Here is a 27,158-nt window from a genome sequence, read left to right as displayed (position 1 = left end):
AATTGACTAGTGTGGCAGATTCTCTGCACATATGGATAGAGACAATGGTTGCTTTTGTAGGACAGAATGCACCAGTACAGAATTTGAACATTTTTTTCATAGCAATATTGACAAACATCCGGGCAAATACACTAATTTTTCCTCCTCAATGAATTCATTAATTTACAAATCAGTAAGAATGTACAAGGTAGAATGCTAAACTGAGACCATAGAGGAAATAAGAGGTACCCTATAGTACTTTCAGATGAATGACACTGTCCATTTATTATGTCACACTGGGGTCTAACAAGTTCTAAAACCCAGTGTAACATCTGGGTGGACTATTCATTATTATCCCTTGCAATTCTTAGACCATTAATTAATTACTGCACCATCCAGTTCCCATCTTCCTATCCTAGAAATAGATGTTCCTAGTCACTAGGGGTTCCAGAGGAGAGAAACACATAGATTTGTGGAAATCCACCATTATTTCAGGAATAAAAAGAAGAAGAAGAAAGGAAAAACCCAAGTGCAAAACTCCAAACACATGCTCTGACATAAAGAGTTAGACAAAAGCCACTGTATTAGTTAATAAAATATGTAGTTATTGTGCTTTAACTATCTTCTTCATTAGAGGATGAATAGTCATTTCTATGTAGTTTCTGGGTTTTTCCTTAATAGGAATATTAACTAACAGAAACTAACCAATGCAATCAATTGATCCAATTTCTATAGCTACATTTATGAAGAATCTTAGTGCTGGTTCAGTGTCTTCAGGCAATCACTCTAGCTCTCATCTCTTATTTTTAAAAAAAGTGCAGCCTTAACTATCTGGCCTTTTGAGAACTATTAGGGAGAAAGGAAGAATCCGAGACAGGTGGGATATTTGTGGGATGAGAGTTGGGGAAATTGGCCCTTAAGACGTCTTAAGCTTAAAATCCAAGCTGGGGTGGAACAGTTTAAATTAGGCTGAGGTAAGTGTCCAAGGGGTTAATGCAAACACCGATGGGACAGGGAAAACTTCAGGGTGGCAGAATGAGGTGGAATTAGAATCATCTGTGCCTGATGTTGAGATGTTTAACAGGTGGAGTGGTAAGTGCACAGATCAATACCAGGCAAGGAGACGGACAGACGTTAGTTAAGGTAGGTTGGCTCCTCCCAGTACATTTCCCAGTGCATTTCCTCCCACTCTGCTGATTCTGCCCACCATCACTCAGGATGAGGCTCCTGGTTCCTTGGGGAACCAAAAATACCAGACATGCAGATTAAAGTTCTATTTTGACCTATCAGCTCGACCAGGTGGGGGGTTAGATAGATAGGTTACCTTCTGATTTCATAAGAACGATTAAAAATCTGTATCCAAAGTACAAAGGACAGCAGTTGTCGGAGCAGTAGACTTTCCTGTGGCATCTCACATTTTACCAGGTCTTGCTCTTAGTATGGAGTCAGTAGATGCTGACGGAGATGCCAGATATTATTAAAGGTAGCTAGGGACAGCACTGAATGATACTGCCCAGAGTCTCAGAGATTCCAATTACATTAGGTTAAATAAAAATAACCAAACAAGTACACCTTCTTTTCCTTGACTGTGTCCTATTTTTGAAGCACTGTGTATACCAAGCAATTTACATCTTGTAGGTAAGAAAACGGAAGATTACACAGACTAAGTATATTACACACTTACGAAATGCTGCTAAACGGAGAACCTGGAATGCGAAGGCATATCTGTCTGATCCCAAAACCTGTGTATATTCTATTCTTTCCTAATTCTGACGTACAGCTTTTTTCCTTAAGGGTAACATCTTTGGACATGGGTGAAAAAGCCGTAAGTATCTAGGTAGGAAGGTCTTTCTCTACTAAGCACTCCTGGCATCAGTGACCGAGAAGCATCTTTATCCAGCTCCAAATACCGGGGGCCCACCCTCACATTCACTGGATGTCTCTCTTTTAGCCCCAGGGTCCAGTTCTGGTTGGTGTTTGGAATGTAAACTTCATTACACAGCCAGGCCGTTTCCTTCCACGGCCGCTAGAGGGCGGCCTGCAGTAACGATCCCCCGGAGCCCTCTAGCGGTCAGAGGAAGCTCCAGCCTTCCCTCGGGGATCTACGTTCCTAGGAACTTTCTCAAAGTCCGGCAGATGTTGCCCAGGGAAGCAAGGCTGCGGGACACACCTAGAGTCACCCTCGTAGCTTCCCTTTAGTGCTTCTGGGACATGCTCATGAGCTCTGCCCCAACTCAAGATGACTTCTCAAGCCTGCCAAGTGTGCCCTCCCGGATGCTGCAGGGTAGATTCTATCACTAAATTTCAGGAAGAATCAAATACAGGTATCTAGAGGATGTGGCAGCGAGTCCAAAATTTATTTTTTATGTCCCCCCAAAATGCACAGGGTGGTTTATTTAAATTGATTCCGAGAAGCAGCTCTGGATATCTTATACTTCCCCAAGGTAAATATGTAAATAGCACTAGTAATAATCTCAGGTTACATAGTGTAGTATGATTATGATTTTCTAGGAAGTTTGTGGTTATTTTTATAATATGAGTGTATTTAAATAACGTTGGCAAACCACATAGTCTAATATGGGGATGCTCTCAGTTTTTTTCATGATTTTAATATAATCATGATGACATATTGTAGTAGTTACCTCCTTTTAATTTAAAATAACTGGGTTATTATTTTGGAGTATAAATATGAATATATGAATATGTATTTAAATGAAATATACTTTAATATGTGTATTTTGGTTATCAGATATAGATAGCAGGCATATATCAATCACTTTCACTGCCTCTGCTGGAGTTTACTGGTACTGTTTTATTACTGTGTGTAAACTGGACTAGTTTATTTAGGAAAAAAATAGCTGCTGCTTTTAAGTAATTGCAATAGAAGAGACTTTGTAGTATGTCTTCATGGGAAAGGATACGGATTCTTAATAAAGTAGGAAATGACATTATCATTAGGCATATTCTACAAACTACCCTGTTATTCACCTAAGTCTTACAAACAAATCAAAGCAAATTTGATTGGCTGAGAAAATATTGACAGGGTGACGCAGTACGGTGTAAAGTTCAGTAAAGATGCAACTGGGAATGAGACATGATTCCTATATTCAAAGTTCAGGGGGGAAGTAAAGGCATGTATCTAAATAAAAGTTTTTAAAGATTATTTATTTATTTATTTGACAGACAGGGATCACAAGTAGGCAGAGAGGCAGGCAGAGAGAGAGGGAGAAGCAGAGAGCCTGATGTGAGGCTCAATCCCAGGACCCTGAGATCATGACCTGAGCCGAAGGCAGAGGCTTAACCCACTGAGCCACCCAGGCACCCCTAAATAACTTTTTTAAAAGGACATAACAGTGGAATTCCCTCATCTTAGCAAAACAAACAATCCTAGAAATTAAAGGGAGAAAAATTACAATTTAGGTAGTGCTGGCAATGCTGCCCATCATTCCTCTCAATGATTGCCTGGAGTGAGCATGGCAGGAAGCATGTGAGTCTGTGGTTCCTTCAGTTTGTCTCTGTTCTGGGTGCCTCTCGAGTGGGAGCATATCACTGAGCTGAGTGTGATTCTAATTTTTAAAGATATGCATAGATGCATCATTTTTCATATAAAATGGACCCTAAAAGCAGGCCAACTACTTCATCTGGTGCTCAACCAAAGAAACAGGAATCTGTTCCAATGCTGGCAGAAAAACTGGCTGTGCTGAAACAACTCGTGGTCTCCAGGGGAGCGCCTGTCGAAGGACTCTTCCAGGGTATTTTGATTTTTCATGATTTTCTTGTTTCTGACTTTAGAATCTAAGAGGTGTGAATCTATTTTAAGTTAAGTATCATCAGAGATATATACACAGTCTGGAAGGGTCTGGATGCCAGGTTAGGAGGTTTGACTTTCTTTAGCCATGCAGATGGAGTCTGTTAAAGGTTTTTGAATAACGGAGGTTCTGACCCCGGGTTTCAGCAGATCTATTTGAAAATAATATTCTAGATGGACTAGAAGTTGGAGAAACTGAGACAGAGGGGGGTAATTAAGAAGGTTTTATGATCATAGAAGTGGATAAGAAGTATTGATTATCAGGGGCGCCTGAGTGGCTCAGTGGGTTAAGCCTATGCTTTGGGGTCAAGGCATGATCTCGGGGTCCTGGGATCGAGCTCCCCATTGGGCTCTCTGCTCAGCAGGGAGCCTTCTTCCCCACTCCCCCGCCTGCCTCTCTGCCTACTTGTATCTCTCTCTGTCAAATAAATAAAATCTTAAAAAAGTATTGATTGTCAGACCTAGAGTGAGGGAGAATAAATGAAAAATTTTGACTGACTACGGTGGGTTAGAAATAGAGATTTTAAATTTGGGTGACCGTGAGGTTGGTGGCTTCTTTAACAGAGTTAGGGAGATCAGAAGAATTGGTTTTGGTTATGGAGATGAATGGGATTTCGGATAGAATGTGAGGTAACTGTAGGAGACCCAGGTGGAGAGGTTCAGCAATGAGCTGGAAGTGCAGGAAAGAATTTTTAAAACGTTCTGTGTGGGCTGCATTCTGTTTCAAAATAGCAGTTGAAATTACAATAGTAGACAACACAGCTAATAAAGATCAGCCTTGTAGAAAGCAGCGAGAAGTACAAATGTAGGTTCTTAAGGATTACCTGTCTTTGGAGGAAGAAAAGAAACAATTAAGAAAACCAAAGAAGGAACATTCAGAAAAAAATATTCTGAGGAAGAGAATTTTAAAAGAATTTTAAAGACTTTTAAAAGAAGTTAAAATTACATGTTGGTAAAAGTTCTTCTAGAATTATATAGAATGTAATGCACTAATTTTGAAGGCAGAAGGAAGAAAAAATAATCGGTGAATAAGAGAAGAGATATTAAAAAAAAATAGGACAGGGGTGAGATAATTCAGGGAAAAGACAGCAAATGATTTTAAGTGTTGCTGAAATTTCACAGAGTTAAGTCCTGAATTGGAGAGGTAGAAGTTTAGACTTCAACTTAGGATATGTGGTGTATCCAAGGATTTTTTTTTTTCTGATTTATAATTTTGTGTGAGACTGACAAATGTATAACCATCAGCTCATATTCACAGTCTATTTGTATTTGCTCAAAATAGTACAAGTATAGGAAACTGGGATTTTCTCAGAAATGACTACCAGTGTAATCACTGGTGACCTTCCGAGAGGATATGGGCCAAAGTCAGACTGCAAGTCAAGGAGTGAATTGGGGTTGAAGAAATATAGAATTTGCTTTTGAGAAATTTAGTGACAAGAGCAAGGAGAGGGAAGAGTATGTTTGGTTAGAAGGTGGGAAAGCTCTGGAAGGCAGCTCGCACCAAGCCTGGCGGTCTCCTGGCAGCTTTTGGATTGTGGTCCAGTTAACCTTTAGCATATCCTTTCAGCCTTTTTCTGTGTAGATGCTATTTTGACAAATTTTGTTCATGTTCGGTCCTCGAACAAATCAGAAAACATCCTGGAGCATTTACTGTCATGTGAAACTGGAAATACACAGAAGCTACATTTAGTGCACAATCTGAGTGGAGAATTCATGCAAGGGCTCAGTCCAAGAAGATGGTTGCCATGACTCTAATAACTTCTGAAGTACCCTTAATGTGTTTTCTATCTGTGAAATAGTGTGATTCTCTGAACCTTAGCCCCAGAAGCCTTTGAAATAGTGGAGTGGGGCTTGCAGATTCATCTCTGGCAGAGCTGTGTCTCACTGCAGACGCATGACGCATGGAAGTAGGCTGATTCTGCCTTACCAATCCTTCCCTGAGGGCTCAGGCTCTGTAGTGGGCTATGACTGTCCCAACTGAGCAGTCTTTTCCATGGAACCCTTTCAGGCACTTAGAGCACTTACTGATGATAGACAACAGCTAGAGCTTTTAGAACATATTAGGTTTAATGAGATCGGAAACATGATCGCCGTCCTTAAGGGAAAAAGTCAGACAAAATGGGAGAAAATGTGTTGGAAATCTTTGTCTCAAATAAAGCAGATCATCGGAGCAAAGCTCACATCTCACCTTCTGAGATGAGGAGCTGAATGCAGTAGTAACCACCACATGGCAATTTTATAATTTAAAATTCCTAACAGCCACATCACACAGGACCTGGAAATAAACCAGGCATTATCTTTTTATTGCTGCTTTCATGAAATACCTCATCCTTCCTCCGCTCTCAGAATCCCCAGCTCAAGGAAGACCAGGGTATAGGATTTCCAGTACTAAAACTGGGAGAGTTCTAGGCAAACTGGGATGAATTGGTAACCCCTGTTCAGAACAAGGCTCTCTGACTGTATGCATCCCTTCCTCCTGCAGCAATTTCCCTCTCTTCTAGTCAGTCTTTCCAGTTGGTGAAGACTAACGTCCAGTTCACGCTCTTGTTTCCATCACCACTCCCGATTATGTGAAAACTTCATCTAGTCCCTGATTTTTAAAATTCCTTCACTTTTTTCTCTTACACTTTTTCCTCATCCTTCCTTCTGACTTTAGCTTCCAGTTCTTCTGGCCAAACCTTACATTTTGTCCTTAGGAATAACTATACCACCCTCAAAATCTCAATTTCTTTCTTTCTTTATTTTTTAAAATGTTTTATTTATTTATTTATTTGTCAGAGAGAGAGAGAGTGAGAGAGAGCTAGCACAAGCAGGCAGAGGCAGAGAGAGAAGCAGGCTCCCCGCTGAGCAAGGAGCCTGATGTGGGACTCGATCCCAGGACCCTGGGATCATGACCCGAGCCGAAGGCAGTGGCTTAACCGATTGAGCCACCTCGGCATCCCCAAAATCTCAATTTCTAACATCTCATTCAGCTCACTGCCTCCATGGCAATTTTTCAGTCACGCCAAGACTTCCAATCCACCGGTGATACCATTTTTATTTATTTTATTTATTTATATATTTTTCAAGTAAGCTCTACTCCCAACGTGGAGCTCAAACTCACAACCCCAAGATCAAGAGTCCCATGCTCTCCCGACCAAGCCAGGAAGGTGCCCTTGGTGATGCCATTTTTAATGTCCACCTCTCTAGTTCCTGTTCTCACTTCCTCCCTGTCCAGATTGGGTTCCATTGTCTAATTACTTGCAAACACCCTCAGATCCCTTGCCTCTCCTCTGCCTAATGCAAGTGGCAAAAAACCAATACTGGTTAATCCCACCTATTTGCAAAAAGGTAGTATAGTTTAGTGGTTAAAGGTCTGAGCTCTGGACCTATATTTTTTGAATCCTGGGATAGCGTTTACTAGGTATGTGACCTTGGATACATTTCCTAATGCCTCTCTGCCTCCGGTTCCTCATCTGTACCTATCTCATGCCGTTGTTGTGGGCTCAAAAGTATTAGTAAAAATAAAATGCTTTGACTAGTGCTTGGCACATAATAAGCAGTCAATAAATGTTTCCCAAGCTTGTAGTTGATCGTCAGAGAAAAACACCTAACTATTCTAATTGATCTCTTTTAAATTTCCTGACTGTGTCGAGTGAGCCTTTGTGCAGTCCTTGCAATTCTGTCGACCGCAGCTCCCACTTCCTTATTGATTTATTTTCTCTCTCTCAGGGATTACTATTTTACCCCCTCTTCTTCTCAAATTTCCAACTTGTCTTCATGCTCCTCGCTCTTCGTGGATGATTTTCCTTCTTACTTCACTGAGAAGACAATCAGAAAATAATGTTATTTTTCCACCGAACAGCCTGCCCACATCTGTAGCCTTCTACTACAATGAAAGGATCTCTTTCCCCATTTTGGGATAACCCTTTACTCGTGCACTGGACTCATCTCTTTTCACTTTCTCAAGAATTGTAATGCCATAATTATCTCTTTCTCTTTCTTTTTCTTTTTCTTTCTTTCTTTCTTTATTTGAGAGAGAGAGAGACTGAGAGCACAAGGGAGAGAGAGCAAGCATGAGTGGGGAGAGAGGCAGAGGGAGAGGAAGGAGCAGGGCCTTGGGATCATGACCTGGGCTGAAGGCAGATACTTAACGGACAGAGCCACCGAGATGCCCCCTAATTATCTCTCTTTTGTCTTGGATAATTACATGTCTCCTTTCTTCTCTGCCATCAATGCTGTAATATTAATCAAAAATCTTCAACGAAAGGAGAAAAAAAAAATCTCCCTAACTTCTATGTCTGTGGTAGCAACTTATTTACTATCCTGTATAGCAAACCGTAGTGTCTCTATAGTCTCAGCTCCCATCTTCATAACAATTTGAATCAAGCTTTATTTCACCAAAACCACACCTGTATGAGCCAACAGCAACCTCCCCCTATCAAATCTGATGATCTGTAATCTGTCTTCATCTTCCTTTGCTTATCATCAGTGTTTAACATAATTGATCACTTCTGCTTCTTGAAGTTTTTTTTCACTTGGTTTCAGGACACCATACTATTTTGCATTGTCATCATCTATCTTTCTTCTCAGTCTCCTTGGCTGGATCCTCATTTGTAACTTGAAATGTTTTTGAAAATAATGGAGTGCTCCAGAGCTCAGTCTTAGGCTCTCTCAGGCTTACAGAAGTGATTGGAGTGAAGAAAACCAGGAGAAATTGATTTCATGGGTTTTGTATGGGGCAATGAGAACTGTGTTGAGAAGGGAATACGCATGGTTTGTAAGAAAGAAGAAAGCCATTATAATGATCTTAAGCTGAATTTTACTTAACACGCGATTGTTTATTGGAAGCGATTTTCTGTGATAAATTCAGTTCCACAATATTTTCTTTTTTTTAAAGATTTTTAAAAAAAATTTATTTATTCGAGAGAAGGAGTGAGAGAGAGCATGAGAAGGGAGAAGGTCAGAGAGAGAAGCAGACACCCCGCGGAGCTAGGAGCCCGATGTGGGACTCGATCCCAGGACTCTGGGATCATGACCTGAGCCACCCAGGCGCCCCTCCACAATATTTTCTGAACACTGGCAGTGGAAAGGGGAAGGGAGAATCAAAGATGGAGCAGAAGTGTTCTTACCAACAGAGACCTGAAAGCAATCTGGTTATTGTCCTAATTTAATTAATGGAAAATTAAGAGCTAAATCAATACTAGAGCTCTAACCAGAAGTCTTGGTGGTTCCCAGTCTTCGATTAAGTTGATTAAGTTATTTGCCTCCCAGATTGAAATACAATAAAGAATAAAGTGTGCCTAAATTACAAGTTAAAAGGCCATTCAAGTGGAAAATTGCCGGGAAGTGTAATAAAATAACAACTACAAAAATACAACTTTCCTTGGCATTTTCAACTTAGCTCCCTCAGAGCTACTAAAGGACCCATTCATGTCTTTTTCAACAAGATCTCGGATTTTTCAGTCAACCAATCCTAGGATTTTGTATTGGCGCAATTGGATTTTCTCCTTGGAAACGGATTTTTAATGAAGAACAAACTAGAATATAGCTGAATAATGCAATTTTGTTATTAAAACCCCAAGGCTGACACTGGAAAACTTGCATTTAAAAAATTTGGAATAGTAGAGGTATAAACAAACAAAATTCAAGCATAGTTTTTCTACTTAGATTTCAGTTTTGGTGAGTATTGTAAAGGTTAGAAGTTTGAGTATGCACTTTATGCCAAACCACTAAAAAAAAAATAATAATAACAGCACTGACAATAATAGCTACTCTCTACTGGGCAACTACTTACAATTAGCTATTTATAAGGTAATATTTTTTATCCCTTCCAAAGACTGGATGAGGTGGTGTTACTATCCTTCACAGACAGAAACTGAGATTCAAAGAGGTCTTATCATTTTTCTAAGGAAAGGAGAGACATGCTCCCAGTCCTCTTACTTCCAAAGGCAAAGGGGAAGGATACTGTTAAGTACCAGCTACTATGCCTGGACCTTTTGTGTAACTCTCTTGTTTAATCAAAAGTTGGAGTTAAGAAATAGATTGTAATATGAGCTTTGTGCTTAACACTTTGTATTGCAGGAGTACAAGTCTGGATGGCATTTTAAATGAGATAGATTTGTAGTATTGCATTTAAAATGCAGTGCTTACATCCTTGACCCTGCAGAGGGCTAAAAGAATTGTTATTTCCCATCAAGATTTTTCCTCTCATTGAATGATTCCTGGAGCATTTCTTCTTTGCAAGCCAGCTTATAAAACTGTGGGTCCTCACTTAAAAGTAGAGTTGCTGAGAATTCGGTACTTATTGCGCATATATACAGTACAACCGTACTGGTAGACTTGCCTATTTTAGCACCCAGATATTCCGCAAGTGTAGGAATTTCCTGTTTAATGGTGGTTTCTTTAGAGATCTTTATGTCCAGTTGGTTAAAAGTTACTGATGTATATTCCTTTTTGCTGTCAAGCATCTGGATGTGAACAGCTTGAGGTGAGTGCCAAAAATGTGGCCAAATAAAAGAGAAATAAAAGTTAGTCTAGGAAAATAGGCATTGGGTTCCCAACCGCTCTTTGTTAATGATTTGTAACAAATTCTCTTCTGTAATCAGGTGTTAATATTTTAGATAAAGAGGAAAGTCCAGGCACGAGGGGTGGTGAGTGGGAGCTAAGAATTGAGGGTGGACAGAGGTGAGGCGGAGGGAAGCAAGGGCCAAAGCCTCACACTGGGAGATTGAAGTCATCTGGGATAATGTTAATGTTTTTATTTTACTCTTGATAGTTCTATGTCAGGTCAGTACCTGTTTAGACTTTTATTTGCTTAAAGAAAGAGAATTGAGAAAAATCATACCTATACCCCCCGCCCCCCCCCCCGCCCAAATGAAAAGCATAGATATAGAGACAAATTTTCTTTTATCCACTGCCCCTGTTTGTTCAGGAAATGGGAGTTTTAAAAATGGTTCAGGGATCAAAGCCCCCAAACAAGAGCTTGGGAGCTGACAACCTCAGAAAGAAATGGGTATCCCTGCTTATAGTGCTAGTCTGGGTGTCTTAAGGAATACCTGTATTATTCCTACTCAGGAGCTTATCACTGTGACCAAACAAATACTGTTGTAAAATATAACTGATTCAATTTAACGAACATGGGTCGAGGGCTCTGTATACAATGTGGTTGGTGTTAAGTGAGGAAGCCTTAATAAAGTTTGCAGCCTTAGGAGAAGCAGGCAGGCAAATAATAATTCTTAATTCTTCTTAAGGAGTAAAGTTCCATAGTAAGTTATGAGCGAATTGTATGGGAGTACAGAAGAAGGAGAGGATGTTTAATTCTACAAAGGAGAAATTCTGTACTCTATGCTTTTTTTGTTTGTTTGTTTGTATGGAAACACAGTAGTCTGAAAAGTACTTCCAAAAGTATGTTGCAGTATAGGATTCATGCAGGGTTCACTGTTTGGTTCTAACCACTGATTTGGGGGTATGTACCCCTCAAAGTTCTGTTCGGTGTCCTGCAGATAGAATCACCTCCCAGACTGGCCTTTCTGAGCATTTCTCCACCTTGAAATGTTCTGTGTACTTCACTAGTCAGTAAGTGTCTTTACTCACTGTGCTTAGCAAGTGTTTGTCACACCATAGGCTCTCAGTAAAATTTGAGTAATTGAATTAAGAGAATGGAAAGAGATTTGTGCTGCTCTAACTTCACCCAACCAACCTTATTTCCCTTCCCACTTCCTTGACTTTTTTTGCTTTATGATTATGGATGTTAAAGGAAGTCCTTCCTTAATGAGTTATTCAGAAACTGTATGGCAGTCATGTTAAGGGTTTCCTTATTCCTTTCATTTTGAAAAGAAGGATGGAACAACCAAGACCTCCAGCTTTATTCATATTCCATCCTTCACCCTCTTTACAGGGTCCTTCTTTATTAAGACAACCTCTAATAAAGATATTAGCTTTGAATTTTCTTTATCCATAAAATAGACATAGTTCATCTGGTTTCTGTATAATATATGTTAGGCCCTTACATAATAGTGTCCTTTGCTGTTTGGCGGACTTTCCAGACTAAAGGTTTTAAAATAATATATCATTAAAAGAAATTAGAGTTGATGGCCAAGAATTCAATCACACTTCTTCTCTAATAAATCAAAGCATTTCACTAATTAGACACTTTCTTCCACAAGATGGCGCTGTAGTTCTTCCAATTATTTGGAGTCTAGCTGCTCAAGGTTTTCTCTTTTAAAGTCTCTCCCCAACCCCTTATTTCTTTACAGATAAAAGTGACATATGAGAAAGACTATAAGATTGTCACTTGATAAGCCAGATTTCCTATCTGATTTTAGAAAAGTCGGTAGGAATAGCCATGGAATAGCCAATAACAAGAATTAGTACACAATGAATAATTACCAGCAATGAGATAAAATAGACATTTTTTGCATTAATTTTCTTCAGTTGGTTAGCAAGAAGAAGAAAAATCATTAAACACAGTCTAGCTCAATATGAATTATGAACTTTTAAAAAAATCATTATGAGTAAAATTTTAATATTCTTTAGTACTACTCATAGTTTTTGGGTGTTTTGAAATGAGTGAGTTGTTAATTAACTGGGTATTTTGTTATTGTTTATCCTCATGTGGAAAAACATCTCAGATATAGGACTGACTTTTTTTAACTAAATATTTTGGTGTTTAATCATATCCTCCGGTTTGTTGTAAATATTTTTCAGTTTTCTTTTAATGTTAAGACTTCCCCAAATTTGCAAATAAATTTGCAGTTGAATCAGTTTATAATAATGATTCTGAGCCCCTTTTATGTGCAAAACACAGTTTCAATCAGATCTATCCAGGAAAAAAATTTCAGTATTACTTTCTAATGATCTACTAACTCTGAAAAGTAAAAACCAAAAAGATTATTGCTAATAATAGTATGTTCAGAAGACTTAGATTTAAAATGTTTCGGGAGTGAGTTATTTTTGAGATTCTTATTGATCATACTGGGTATCTTTAATGAAAATTACATATTGAACCAAAATACTACGGATTTTAATTAATGCTCTAACATAGTCTCCTTGTTAGAATCATAAATTCATTAAATGAAAAGTCCAACATGAAGAGAAATAAATTATGGTTTGCAATCCTTAATTATGTCTAATTACAATGAGTTTGTAATGCATTTACATTTATAAAATCACTTAAGTTATTGACATCTGAGGCAACGGTTTGTGTTTACCACTTGCACATTTGTATGGAGTAAATTAGATAATTTCCTAATTAGAAAACTCCTACAGAAGAGAAGACAGGTTGTGGTTCACTTTTCTCCCGTTACTCCTATCTGGATCGTGTAGTGGTGAGTAGACGGGAAAGCCATGGTTAAGTTTAAATTTGCGGATTACGTATTAGATATGTCCATGCTTTAGATGGTGCTTGAAGTATTTAAGCCATTATACTCTTGTTACTACTACTGCTCATCACTTTTCTTGAAGGTCCAGCATGTGGAAGGCATATCAAGCATTTATGTAATTCACACAGTAATAGTGTGGAACACATACTGCTATTGTGCTTTCACAGATGAAAACACTGAGACTTAGAGATACTAGATAATGCTACAAGGGTCAGGCAGCCGGCTAGAGTGGCTAGGATCTGAGTGCAAGTTTCTGTGATTCCAGAGCCTGTTAACCATTTTAATAACCTACACTGTGTATATAACTTTTAACCATTAACATATTGTGTATGTAACTGCCATATCATGTAACTTTGGGTGAAGGCTACAAATTTAATATGAAATATTCTTACTGTGTAAGGAAAAGTTCAGAATTTCTTTTCTTTTTTCTTTTTTCTTTCTTTCTTTTTTTTTTTTTTTTTAACTTTTTTGGTGGGGGAGGGATAGGGGCAGAAGGAGAGAGAGAATTCCAAGCAGTCTCCATGCCCAGTGCAGAGCCCAGCTCCGAGCTTGATCTCACAACCCTGAGATCATGACCTGAGGTGAAATCAAGAGTTGGATGCCTGACTGACCCAGCCACCCAGGTGCCCCTCAGGATGTCTTTTCTTTTTCCTTTCCTTTTCTTTTCTTTTCTCTTCTTTTCTTTTCTTTTCTTTCCTTTTCTCTTCTCTTCTTTTCTTTTTTCTTTTTTGTTAAGATTTTATTTATTTATTTGAGAGAGAGAGAGCTCAAGAGAGAGCACAAGTTGGGGGAGGGTGCCCCTCAGGATCTCTAACTGTGCTATTTAGGACACACAGGATGAGGGCTTTTGCAAAAGGGATTTATTGAGTCTCCATGATACAAGCAGCAAGCAGAGCATGTTAAGGGGGCTTCCAGACTTTTAGAGGATAGTGGTAAGAGGAGGACTGCCAGGTGAAAGGAAGCTCCTTTTCCTCCTTCCACTCACCTACAACTCTCCTGTGCTTCACTTTGTTCGTGTGCAAAGTACAAGCTAACCTAGGCTCCACTGGGACGATCCTGACTGGATTCATTTTAGATATACTTAAAACCCACTAGGAAAAAAAAAAAAATCCAAACCACTAGATTCCTTACTTCCCAACAGACTTAGTCAGAAAATGAAGTGTTTCTATATTCAAATATTGTTATATCTTAAAAGAAATAAGCTTTTTATTGTATTCATTAAGCTAAAATCAAAACTGAAGTTTTTTTAAAAATATTTTATTTATTTATTTGAGAGAGAGAGCAAGCATGAGCAGGGGGAGGGCTGGAGGAAGAGGAAGAAGCAGGCTCCCCTCTGAGCAGAGAGCCCACCTCAGGGCTCGAGTCCAGGACCCGGCATCATGACCTAAGCCAAAGGCAGACGCTTCACTGACTGAGCCATCCAGGTGTCCCCAAAGGGAATTTTTTGTCATTTATTAGGAGAGATTTTGCACATTGGGGTGAGGTAAGTTTGGTAAAGTGAAGTCCTCAGAGTGAAATAAAAATTTTTTTTTTATTTTTAAGATTTTTAAAAAAAATTTATTTATTTGACAGAGAGAGAGAGATCACAAGTAGGCAGAGAGGCGGGCAGAGAGGGGGGGGAAGCAGGCTCCCTGCTGAGCAGAGAGCCCGATGCGGGGCTCGATCCCAGGACCCTGAGATCATGACCTGAGCCGAAGGGAGAGGCTTAACCCACTGAGCCACCCAGGCGCCCCATGAAATTAAATTCTTAAGGCTTGTCCTAAGTTACCTCTAACCCTGAAGGTTCTTTGATTCCCTGAATGTCAGCTGGGCTGTATCTAGCACTGTGAGAAGCACGATGGGAAATCCAGAAAGAGGAGCTTACCCCTACTGATAGAAGTTTTCCTGGACTGAATAATTTATTCCTTCAGTTGGTCATTCATCTATCTGTCCAGCCGTCATTTGATGGTTACTTAGCATTTGTAACAGACTCAGTTGATTATTTGCTGACCCTTGTCTTGTAGGCACTATGTGAGGTAATGCAAGCCTTAACTTACACACTACATGGAAGACTTAATTCAGTGCATTAGCCTCATTTGTGTGATAATATCTTTTTGGTGCTGATGATTCAACCCTTTTGGGCTGCAGTCCTTGGTATTGTCAGCTTGTTCGAGCAGGTGATAGTCTTGTCATTTGATGAAGAGTCGATAAAATTTATGTATTGGAGTGGGACTGAATTGATCTAATTGTTTGGTATTTAAAGGATTTGGTATGTGTTTTAGAGACAGTTCATTCCCATGTTTAGGAAGCAAAGTACTACGTGACATCCACAGAGGGGTCTAGTGGAAGTGGTAGTAGTAATCACAGTAATAATATTTATAATTATAGTAGTAAATTTGACTTCATTGCTGGGAAGCAAACTTCAATGCTATAAATATTCCATTGAGGATCTGACTTCTCAACTTCTTTTCTAGAAACACAGTAAAAACCGTGTTATTTTGGGCAAGACGCTATTATCTCTGTCCCTTCCTTCCCATGCAGACAAAGAAGCTGCACTAGATGATCTCTATGTTCAACTTCAATCCTAACGTTTTTTAACTTTAACAAATTCTGACAAATTCCTGTTAGGTAATACCAAACAGGTTATCTCACACAGTGTAGACAATAAATGTTAGCTGAGTGAACAAAAGGTATATAAAATATTAGAGCAACATCAATTTTACATGCATTTAATACCTACTAACTGGGTATCAGGTATGTGCTCGATACTGATCTATGTGCAAGGGGACTAAGCGGTAAATTAGGATTAAAGTCCCTTTCCTCATGTAGTTTACAATCTAGGGGGGAGAGATGGATAATGCACTTGTAAAATGACAATGATTTGAAATAGTAACAAATGCCCTACAGGCTAATGGGAGAGCTATGAGGTAATATATAGCTGGCATATAGGCACGATGGTAAGGGCAGACCACTCTGCTCTGTGATGATCAAAGGAAAGAATATTCCAGGCATTACAAAAAACTAAAGGCAAAGGTCTTTAAGTCGGGGGCACCTGGGTGGCTCAGTTGGTAGATGTCTGCCTTCACCTCAGGTCATAATCCCAGGATCCTGGGATCAAGCCCTGCATCGGGTTCCCTGCTCGGCCGGAAACCTACCACTCCCCCTGCTTGTGTTCCCTCTCTTGCTGTCTCTCTCTGTCAAATAAATAAATAAGTAAAAATTTTTTAAGTCTTTTTTTTTTTTTTTTTAAATTTATTTATTTGTTAGAGAGAGAGAGCGAGCGAGCACAGGCAGACAGAGTGGCAGACAGAGGCAGAGGGAGAAACAGGCTCCCTGCCGAGCAAGGAGCCCGATGTGGGACTCGATCCCAGGACGCTAGGATCATGACCTGAGCCGAAGGCAGCCGCTTAACCAACTGAGCCACCCAGGCGTCCCTTAAGTCTTTTTTTTTAAAGATTTTATTTATTTATTTGACAGACAGAGATCACAAGTAGGCAGAGAGGCAGGCAGAGAGAGAGAGGGAGAAGCAGGCTCCCTGCTGAGCAGAGAGCCCAATGAGGGGCTCAATCCCAGGACCCTGAGATCATGACCGAAGAGATCATGAGCCAAAGGCAGAGGCTTTAACCCACTGAGCTACCCAGGCGCCCCTTAAAAAAGTCTTTAAGTGAAATGTAAGTTGTCGCTTTCAAGGGACACACGGTGGACTGGTAGTAAGTGAGGAAGTGGTCTGAGATGAGGCTGGAGTTAGGTGGTGTCAAGATGGTGGTGGGTTTTCTGGGACCCAGGCATTTCGATTTTATTTAATTTGCAGTGAGAACATGAGGAAATCTTAAATATATGCCAAATTCTCCTGTTACATAAATAAATATCCTAAGATGTGGATGTTGAGTCATGCTTAGCCAAAGAATGTCTCTCCCTCCATTGTGTTCAGAGTGATGCCCTATTACTGTCTCTGAAACTCATTTCTAAAATTACTTCATTAAAGCAGGAATGAAGGTCTTTCCCTGCTCATGAATTGAAGATTGTAATATTTCCAGAGGTCATTTAGAGGAACAACAAGCAAATAGGATAAACTCTAAGTGGAGATGAAAAAGATATTTGTCATCTATTTTTAGAAAATTCAGCACTTAACAAACCCTTTTGATTCGATGAGATTTCTGGAACAGTGAGAGTCAAATCCCTATTTTTGTGATAGGGAGTTACAGATAATGTGGTTTCCCTTTAGGATTCCCCTGCATATTGTGAATTGAGGACTCTTTGTAGAAGTGCAGATTTTATTTTCTAATGGGGTGGAGGGACATTCTAAATATGACCTCATACTGCAACAGAGAGAGGAAAGCTTAAAGCTCATTAATATTCTTTCATAAGAGTCTTATTATACAATATAGGATGTACATAACCTTTGAAAGATAATTAGGAAGTTGATTTATGTCTACTATTAAAGCTTACTTATAGTGGGGTAAAACTTGTGTATATGATAGATGGTGTCTAGCTTGGTACAGGTACAAATATGGAAAGATGAATTGTTCCATTTAAATGGTAGTATACTGGCTTGAGCCAAAGAAAAGTAAAACTAATTATGTTTTTTGCTGTATTCATGTGTTTTTAGGGAAGTCAGTTAAAGGTTTTGAGCCTCTCTTTCCTCACCTTTGAAAAAAAATTGAAGCAGATAGCTTCTAAAGAGGGTTATAGTTCTAAAACTCTTATGATTCTGTGTGATCAACACTGTTATTGATGTAAATAGTAAGTGGAATAGAGGAAAGGGTGTTTATGTTATAACTGATCAGTTGTTGAATCAAGAATGATGGAAGAGAGCAGAATAAATAAATTTTAAGATGTAAGACTCTTCAAAGCTGCATTAATTTTTTTAAAAGATTTTATTTATTTATTTATTTGACCAACAGAGATCACAAGTAGGCAGAGAGGCAGGCAGAGAGAGAGGAGGAAGCAGGCTCCCTGCTAAGCAGAGAGCCCGATGCGGGGCTCTATCCCAGGACCCTGGGATCGTGACCTGAGCCGAAGGCAGAGGCTTTAACCCACTGAGCCACCCAGGCGCCCCAAAGCTGTATTAATTTGAAATAAACTTTTATAAATAACAAGACATATTAAAATTTGCAATTTTCCTGTAAGTTAACTATAAATTTGGTTCCATAAACATTCCCTAATATTGCCTTTATCAAAGCAGTTTCTAGAAAGAAAACTCTACATGTTATTGCCTCCTGCATGTGTTTTGACACTCCTGTGACCCCAACTTAGTTTTGTTAACTAGTCGTAGTATTAAGTCACTGCTCTGTTTCTTGCTTTTCTTCTAGTCCTGAAGTTCTCCATACTCCAAAGGCATATCAGAAAATGAAAGGTTAGTTCAAAGTTGAGAAGACAATGAGAATTCAATCTGGTGACATTAACTTTTCTTGGGTTTATAAGTAGGTATTCATGTAGGAAGTTTGACTATTGCAAGCCAAGTTGATATCTTGTGAGAAGTATTTATCCAAAACTTATTCAAAGTTGGTAAATGTATATAATAAATGCCAAGTGGTTTAATTCCTATAAGTTTATCATTGGTAGATACATCTGAAGAAAATTCAGTTTTATAATCCCCATTAAGTGACATTTAGGATCTCAGTGTTTAGAATAAAATCCAAAAGATTTGATGTTGTTCAGTATGTTTTTAATTATTTTAAAACAAATTAGATAATAGAAAGGTCATGTTGAAGCAAATAAAAAAAATTCTCTAGGTTGCAAAGAAATTAAGGATATATCCAAGTGCTTTAGTTTTTCAAGACATAATCTAAAACCTTTTTCTCTTCTCTCTAAATACTTTCCCCATGGGCCATCTCTGGGCCTGTGATTGCCTTATACTGTTGTTACTGGCCCAGCCTTCTCTGCCAAGATCCAGGTTTATCTGTGACCCTGCCTACTTAGCCTATGTACCTGGGTGTGTCACTAGAAACTCAGCTCAGCATGGTCACAACGAAACTCTTTTACTCATCCCCCTGCTACCTAATTCTCTTTCAGTTCCTTAGCAGAAGAAATAGTACTCCATTCACCCAACAGCATGAGCCAGAAACCTTGTCCTCATCCTTAACTACTTTGCATCTAATCCATCACAATCTTTTTTTTTTTTTAAACCACTGTACAACTTTTTAATCTGTCTATATCTTCATAGCTAGTTTCCTTCTCTGGGCTACCCTGTCTTTCATCTAGAATGCTGTAATAGCCCCTAATTCATCCTCCATGTCCACTCTTGTCTGCTTCTAATATGTAGCCAGGAACCAAAGAGAAAATTTTAAAAGACAAATATGCTTATTCACTCTCCTTCTGAAAACCCTGAAAAAGTTCCCCATTGTCTACCAGACTAAGGCCAAATGTTTGACCTGGCCTCCATACCCTGGTCAATATCCTGGCCTCAGTGATGTGGCCACTGCCTGCTTCATCAGACTCAACTTGATATAGCCTTCCTTTCACATGTGGGGTGCTAGCCACCCTGTGCTATAAGTTTCTAAATGTGCTATATTCTTTCCTGCCTCAAGGCCTTCAAAAGTGCTATTTCCTTTACTTGAAACACTCTTTTCTGTCTGTTGTTCAAATTAACTCTTGTTAGTCCTCAGTGAGCAGTTAATTCCTATTTATTATTCTGCCCAAGTATCATTTCCAGGAAAGCTTCTTTTGACCTTTTAGAAAAGGTTATATCTCCTTAATAAACACTCTCTTATGCTGTAGTTTTTAAAATTCATTCATTCATTCATTCATTCATTCAATTATTGGGTGTCCACGATGTCACATACTCTTCTAAAATCTGAGGATGGAAAGAAGGGAGAGCATTAACAATAATTTCATACAGTGATGAAGATTATAAAGAAAATTAAACTATTGAGTTAAAGGATGACTTGAGAGAGGTACTTTGGGTAGGATGCCTGCAATCAAACTTCATGAGTGATAGTATGTTTTGTCTGTTAAATGTTCACGAATTTATGTGCCCAAGAACTGGGACTCTGTTGCACTTGCTCACACCTTGTCCCCAGCACTGGGTGCAGTGCTCAGCACATAGCAGATTTGGTAGGTATTCCTGAATGAATGAATTGACTTACCGTATTAGTTTTGTAGGGCTTCCATTACCAAATACCACAAACCAAGTGGCTTAAAGCAAAGAAATTTATTCTTTTTATCAGTTCTAGAGGCTGTGAGTCTGAAATGAAGGTGTTAGCAGAGCCATGCTCCCTCTGAAGTCCCTAGGGAACAATCCTTCCCTTGCCTCTTCCTAGTTTCTGGCATTTGCCTGCAATCCTTGTCATTCCTTGGCTTGCAGTTAGCTACATCTCTCCAGTCTCTGCTTCCATCATTACATGGCCTTCTGTTCTGTGTCTGTTCTCTTTGTCCAAAATTTCCTCTTTTTGTAGCAATGCCAGTCATTTGATCAAGGTCCACTCTGATCCAGTATGACCTCATGACTTGATTACATCTGCAAGGATCATATTTGCAAATAAGTTCACATTTATGGGTATGGGGGTGGGGGTTAAGTCTGCAGCATATCTTTTTGGGACACAATTCAATCCACAATATACCTACTTTTTTTTTTTTTTAAGATTTTTTTATTTATTTGTCAGAGAGAGAGCATAACAGGGGGAGTGGCAGGCAGAGGGAGAAGCTCCCCACTGAGCAAGGAGCCTCACCTGGGACGAAGGCAGATTCTTAACCACCTGAGCCACCCAGGCATCCCCACAATGCCTACCTCTTTAAGTTAAAAGAAAATCAGAAAGGTTATATTTTAGGAGTTTATGTAGTGTAGGTTTCTTTTCTGGCTTTATGGAGAAATAATTGACTTAGATCATTGTGTAAGTTTAAGGTATACAGTGTGATGGTTTTTTTTTTTTTTTTTTTTTAAGATTTTATTTGACAGGGATGCCTGGGTGGCTCAGTTGGTTAAGTGGCTGCCTTCGGCTCAGGTCATGATCCCAGGGTCTTGGGATCGAGTCCCACATTGGGCTCCTTGCTCAGCGGGGAGCCTGCTTCTCCCTCTGCCTCTGCCTGCCTCTCTGTCTGCCTGTGCTCACTCTCTCTGACAAATGAATAAATAAAAAATCTTAAAAAAAAATTTTATTTGACAGACAGAGATCACAAGTAGGCAGAGAGGCAGGCAAAGGGAGGGGGGGGAGGAGCAGGCTCCCTGCCGAGCAGAGAGCCCAGTGCGGGGGCTCTATCCTAGGACCCTAGGATCATGACCTGAGCCGAAGGCAGAGGCTTAACCCATGGAACCACCCAGGTGCCCCCAACATGATGGTTTAATTCACTGTAGTGCTGTTTTTAAGACTTATTTTTTTTTTTTTAAAGATTTTTATTTATTTATTTATTCGACAGACAGAAGTCACAAGCAGGCAGAGAAGCAGGCAGAGAGAGAGGAGGAAGCAGGCTCCCTGCGGAACAGAGAGCCCGATGTGGGGCTCAATCCCAGGACCCCGGGATCATGACCCGAGCCGAAGGCAGAGGCTTTAACCCACTGAGCCACCCAGGCGCCCCTGTTTTTAAGACTTATTTTTAAGTCAGTTGTAAATGATGTACAAACATTTGAAAAAGCATTATATTGTACTTTGTGTACACATGATAAATTATTTTTTATTTATTCTAGACTATCTGGTTGAGTCCTAACCACAGCAATATCCATGGCATTCTAAAAACAAACAAACAAACAACAAAAAAACAAGATCTGAACCCAATTCATCTCATGTTCTTTTTTTCCCTAGCAGAGAAGAACTTACTTCTTCATATATTAAAAATAAATGAATGTGGAAGGATATTCATGACACTTGCATCATAAAAATTCATGCTGACATTTTTGTGAAGACTGTATGTGAAATGTTGACATATTTTTGTTATAAAATGACAGTTTTAGTGCAAGTTTTTCTCATTGTGACCAAGGAGAAAGAGCAAACAAAAGGAAAAGAGCCAGTTGCAGTACTACCTACATGTGAAGTGAAGCAATCAAACAGCGGAATGGCAGCAGCACTTTCTGCAGAGGCGGAGTTCTTTTGTGTCTGATGCAGGAGAGGGGGTCACTGATATAGTCCGCCTTATGCTACCTATCGTAGAAAAGCCATTCCTGATTTTTCCATCAAATGCCCTCTTGCCCTTCCTGGAACTCCCACTTTCACTTTTTTAAATAGTTTTCTCAAATGACGCTTATCTCATACTTATTGCTTACACTTCAGAGGGCTTTATATATATTAACCCAGTTCGGCTTCCTAACAAGCCATGCTCATTACACAGTTGAGGAACTGAAGCCCAGAGATGTTGACGTGACTTTTCAGTTGGAGACAGTATTCAGACCAGTGTAACCCTTGGGTCCATGTTCTTACCCACCATGCTGTATACCGTCTGTATGGTTAGTGAATTTCAAACTTATTTTATATCCCTTCCAGATTATAAGTTTCTGAGAACTTGGCCACTTTGTCTTTTTGTATTTATTTTTATCTCCCATAAAATCTAGCTCAGTATCTTGTGTGTAATAGATACACGATAAATGTTTGCACGTAAATTTAAATTAGACCACATCTATTCAGTGTCTGGATCTCTGACTTCAATATCATGGTTTCCATGAGAAGAGGTTCATTTGGAAAAATAGAATCCTGAATCGATAGAAGCAGAATAAGGAAACTGATAAATGCTGGTTGTGGTGCTTCCAGCCTCCATCTAGGTGCTTCTTTCCTCTACTCCCTCTCCAAACCCCACCCCCACCCCCAGCTATAAAAATGTGCACTTAGGTGGGATCTCAAATGTTTCCACTGAGAACAGCTTAAAATGTTACTCTCTTTAAGAGTATTCATATTTTCAGGCTCCTTGGTGGCTCAGTCGGTTAAGCATCTATCTGCCTTTGGCTCAGGTCATGAGCCCAGGGTCCTGGGATCGAACCCCACATTGGACTCCCTGCTCCATGCTCTGCTTCTCCCTCTCCCTCTGTCTCTCCTCCTGCTTGTGCTCTCTCTCTCTCATTCTCTATCTCAAATAAATAATAAAAATGAAAAATTTTTAAAAATAATATTTTTACAAGAATTAATCATTTTAATAATTTCTGCCATCAGTCAATAGATGAGGGAGGTGTTATTTGAGCAGTAGAACTATCCTCAAGCTGCAGAAACTGTACCCATTTTTATTCAAAATATCATTTTCTAGGTCTGTTGGTAAATTTGGCGCTTACTTGTGTTCTCTCTTTGTACAAATATAAGATTAATTAAAAGCAAATAAAAGCTTTAATCTTCAATTTTAAATCTGGCAGTTCTGAAATAATGTAGCCATGTTGGTATTCATTTGCTTGTAGGAAATTCTGCTACATTAGAATTTAAATTTAATTTTGCCTTTTTATTATGTGATATGTGCATCACAAGCCTGTGGGCAATAGATGAGCTTTAGTAAAGCTAAGAATAAATAAAATGGGAATGTTAATAAACCTTGTAGCTCATTAAACATTTGGACTCACTAAGTATATATCTATTAATTTTAGATGAGACTACATTAGGAAACCTTTGTTACATGAAGGTTGTAATTAAGTGAATAATATATTCAAATTCAATACAAAACATCTTCTTCCTCATCTTTTTACTGACAATTCTTTAGTAGGAAATTTCAAGGAACTGAAAGACTTAAAAAATAATGATTAACTATGCAAATATAACAATTCACAGTTCTTTGTAAAGAATTAAAATTTAAAAGATATGTCCAAATGGATTTTCTTCTCACATCTCATGATTACTTTCTTAATCTATGCTAGCATTTGTGATTTCATCGTTTTATTAAGAAAGTGCACTTGTCTCTTAACCCTCCTTATTGTTCTGTTCTATTTGTATATTTGGAAATTCTCCCTTAGGTTCTATTAAAAATACATGCCCTCCAACTTCTTTCCTTTTTTTTTTCCCCACTGTGGAATATTCTTTTGAGAAGCTCTTCAGTTTCTGACCTAAGGTTAATCCATATGTAAACACTTTATGTTGAGAATCTTTTTTTGTACTACCATCAATTATCTATGAAAATAAATGTCAGCTTATGAATGTGTAACTTTAAAAAATGAACATTCTTTTCTGTGTTTTTGTTGTTGCCGCTGTTTGGTTTTCTTTGGAATTTGGATTTACTTTTAACATTGAACCCTTTGCTAGGGCTGCTGTAACAAAGTACCACAGACTAAATGTCTTAAACAACAGAAATTCGTTGTCTTGCAATTCTGAAGCCTAGAAGTCCAAAATCAAGGTGTTGGTAGAGTTGGTTTCTTCTGAGGACTGTTTCTAGCAATTCTCATGGCTTCTGATGTTCGTCGGCCATCTTTGGTGTTCCCTAGGTTGTAGATGCATCACCCTCCTTTCTACCTTTATGTTCATGTGGTGTGTTTCCCTGTGTGTGTGTGTGTGTGTGTGTGTGTGTGTTCAGATTTCCCCTTTTAATGGGGATACTGTTGTATTGGATCAGGGCAAATGACCTCATGTGATATTGTGACTTACAATAAGAAATATATATTTGGCTTTGTTCCTATTTCTGGTACAGAGCTTCTAAAACCTTTGAATTTACTAAGTGATGAGACCAGTAATTCTTTTGTTATATTAATGAGGTGACTTTTGGAAGGCACCTAAAGATGAGGCTGATTGCCAATGGAGCCAACCATGTGGTTAAAGGATTGGAACTTTCTCAACTGGAGAGATGAGAGGGACTGGTGGTTGAATCAATTGCCAATGGCCAGTGAGTTCAATCTTGCCTATGGAATGAAGCCTCTATTAAAACCAAGAAGGTAAATTCTCTCCAGAGAACTTATAGGTTGGTGAACATGTGGAGGAGCCTGGAAGAGGGCCTGGAAGCTCCACACCCTCCCTCCATACCATGCCCTATGCATCGCTTTTATCTGGCTGTGCCTGAGTTATATTCTTTTATAGTAAACCAGTGATCTAGTAAGTAAAATGTTATGCTGAGTTCTGTGAGCCCTCTAGCCAATTTAATCGAACCAAAGGAGGGGGTTGTAGGAACCTCCATTTAAAGCCAGTCTGTCAGAAGCACAGGTGACAATCCAGACTTGTGACTGGTGTCTGAAGTGAGTGGAATCTGGGGTCACATAGGACATTCTTATAGGACTGAGCCCTTAACCTGTGAAATCTGATGCTTTCTGGGTAGTTATTGTCAAAATGGAGTTGAATCGTAGGACATCCAGTTGGTGTCCAGAGAATTGCTTGCTGGTGTGGAGGGCCCCATCACCATACACATTGGAATTAATATGAGAACTTAGCTACTTTATCTTAACTTAATCAGCGCAAAGACTATATAGCCATATTTTCTTTTCATATTGCTGAAAAAGCTGAGGCTTAGAAAGGCTAAACATTGTTAGGGATAGGCAAATGTAGTCTACAGCCAAACCCTGAATACCCCAATCTCTTCTGATCTTGGAAGCTAAGCAGGGTGGGGCCTGGTAAGTCCTTGGATGGGAGATAGGCAAATGTATCATTTAATGTGTTGGTAACTGCAAGTAACTGAATACCCAGAAAGTGGCCTACACAAAGCATTTTGTGTAGGGTAGTAGAGGTCTAGTTAATTCATTGGCTGAGCAATGTCATCAAGAATACAAGTCCTTTCTATTTTTTCATTTTGTCATTCTGAGCATCTATGTTAGTCCCTTTAGGATCATATGCTCATGTCCTCAATAAGGAAAGTGAAGAACTACATATATGGTCTTTAACAGTTTTGACATTGGGAATTGTTGGGTCCATGGTCAAAGGAGCGAGACTGATACAAAGCGAAGGTCAAGCAAAGTTTTATTTCATGCCAAGCATCGAGAATCAAACTGACCGGCCAGGACCATCTCTTGCAAAGAGGCGACCCCTCCCAGCCTCACAGACTAACTTTTATAGAGTAAAGTCCATGTGGTTGAGCCTGGCCACACACAGGTGGCCAGTTGAATTACAATTCACCCTATAGTAGCTATTTGAACTAGCCTATCACTCTGGTCAGAATTGGCGCTCAAAGGCAGGGCCCACATTCTTGGGTGGTTAGGGAGGTGCTTTCCTGATTGGATGTCTCCACCTGGCTTGACTCATCCTTGTATTCTGGGCTCTGTTACCTCCCCCTGACCTGACACGTCCTGGTATATGGGCTCTGTTATCAGGGGCTGGTCAGTCATATTTTACTGGTTTCCCAGACTTGTTTCTAAGTAAGTTCCTCTTGGGGGGGAAGGGTCAATCTAAGTTTACTGCATAAACAACAAAATGACTCTCTCTGGCTAAGCAGGCCCTTACAGGAATCAATGAATGACTGGTGGTGTGTGTCATAAGAGGGGTGCTGTTAATCTCCTCTGCATGTCCCTTTGCAAAGACAATTAATGAAAAGGCTCCTTTTGGAAATTAAAGATTGAAAATCATATCTTCTGCCATAAAGTCATTAATGATCAAAAGTAAAGAATGAGGCTTCATGATGTATTTGGATATGAATTGGTTAGAGGTATTTTTAAATGTGTTTTGCCTGTTTAAATCTGAAAAGAGAAAAACTAGAGTTCTGAGGCTCTTCTGATTGTGGAGAACCTACACATCCATGTTTGTGTACACATATGCACATGTGAGTGGGTCAAATTACCATGAGGTGAGTGAGGTCATTATGCAGTGCAAGTGATTATACAAACTAATAGATTCATGTAAAGTACAATAGAAACCTTTATGACTCTGAAATTCTGAAAAAACTACTTTGCAAACTTTGGAGTTAGTACAAAAGTCAGATTTCATGGGTTACCATCCAGATGGAAAAAGAGAGGCTCATTAGCAAAACAATTTGATAATAAGAGCACTAATGTCTCTTTACTCTCAATCTGAGACGACACAACAGAGAGGATTTGTACCTTAAGATATAAAACAGAGCATAATCAAATTAAATTGTAAATATTGTGTTCCTCGTTAAATTTCTGACTACCACCACCCCAGATTTCACATCCTTTGATGCCTTCTGCCTGAATAGATTTTTGCTGTGATGGTTGCACCCACTTTTACAAACTACAAACTGCACTTTAAAGGAAAGTTTGC

The 27,158-nt window shown here is 39.2% G+C and overlaps 1 protein-coding gene across 1 annotated transcript in view; it reads left to right on the top strand.

Moving 5' to 3' along the window:
* Positions 1 to 2,176: 2,176 nt before the first annotated feature.
* NELL2 (neural EGFL like 2) overlaps positions 2,177 to 27,158 on the top strand; it is a 400,524-nt gene continuing 375,542 nt past the window's right edge. Inside the window, exon 1 of the mRNA XM_080811935.1 lies at positions 2,177 to 2,303. The gene's annotated coding sequence lies outside the window, so the exon portion shown is untranslated. The remainder of the gene's footprint in view (positions 2,304 to 27,158) is intronic.

This window comes from Martes martes (assembly GCF_963455335.1).
Source record: "Martes martes genome assembly, chromosome: 8".
NCBI lineage: Eukaryota > Metazoa > Chordata > Mammalia > Carnivora > Mustelidae > Martes > Martes martes.
This window is presented reverse-complemented; position numbering and strand designations above follow the sequence as displayed.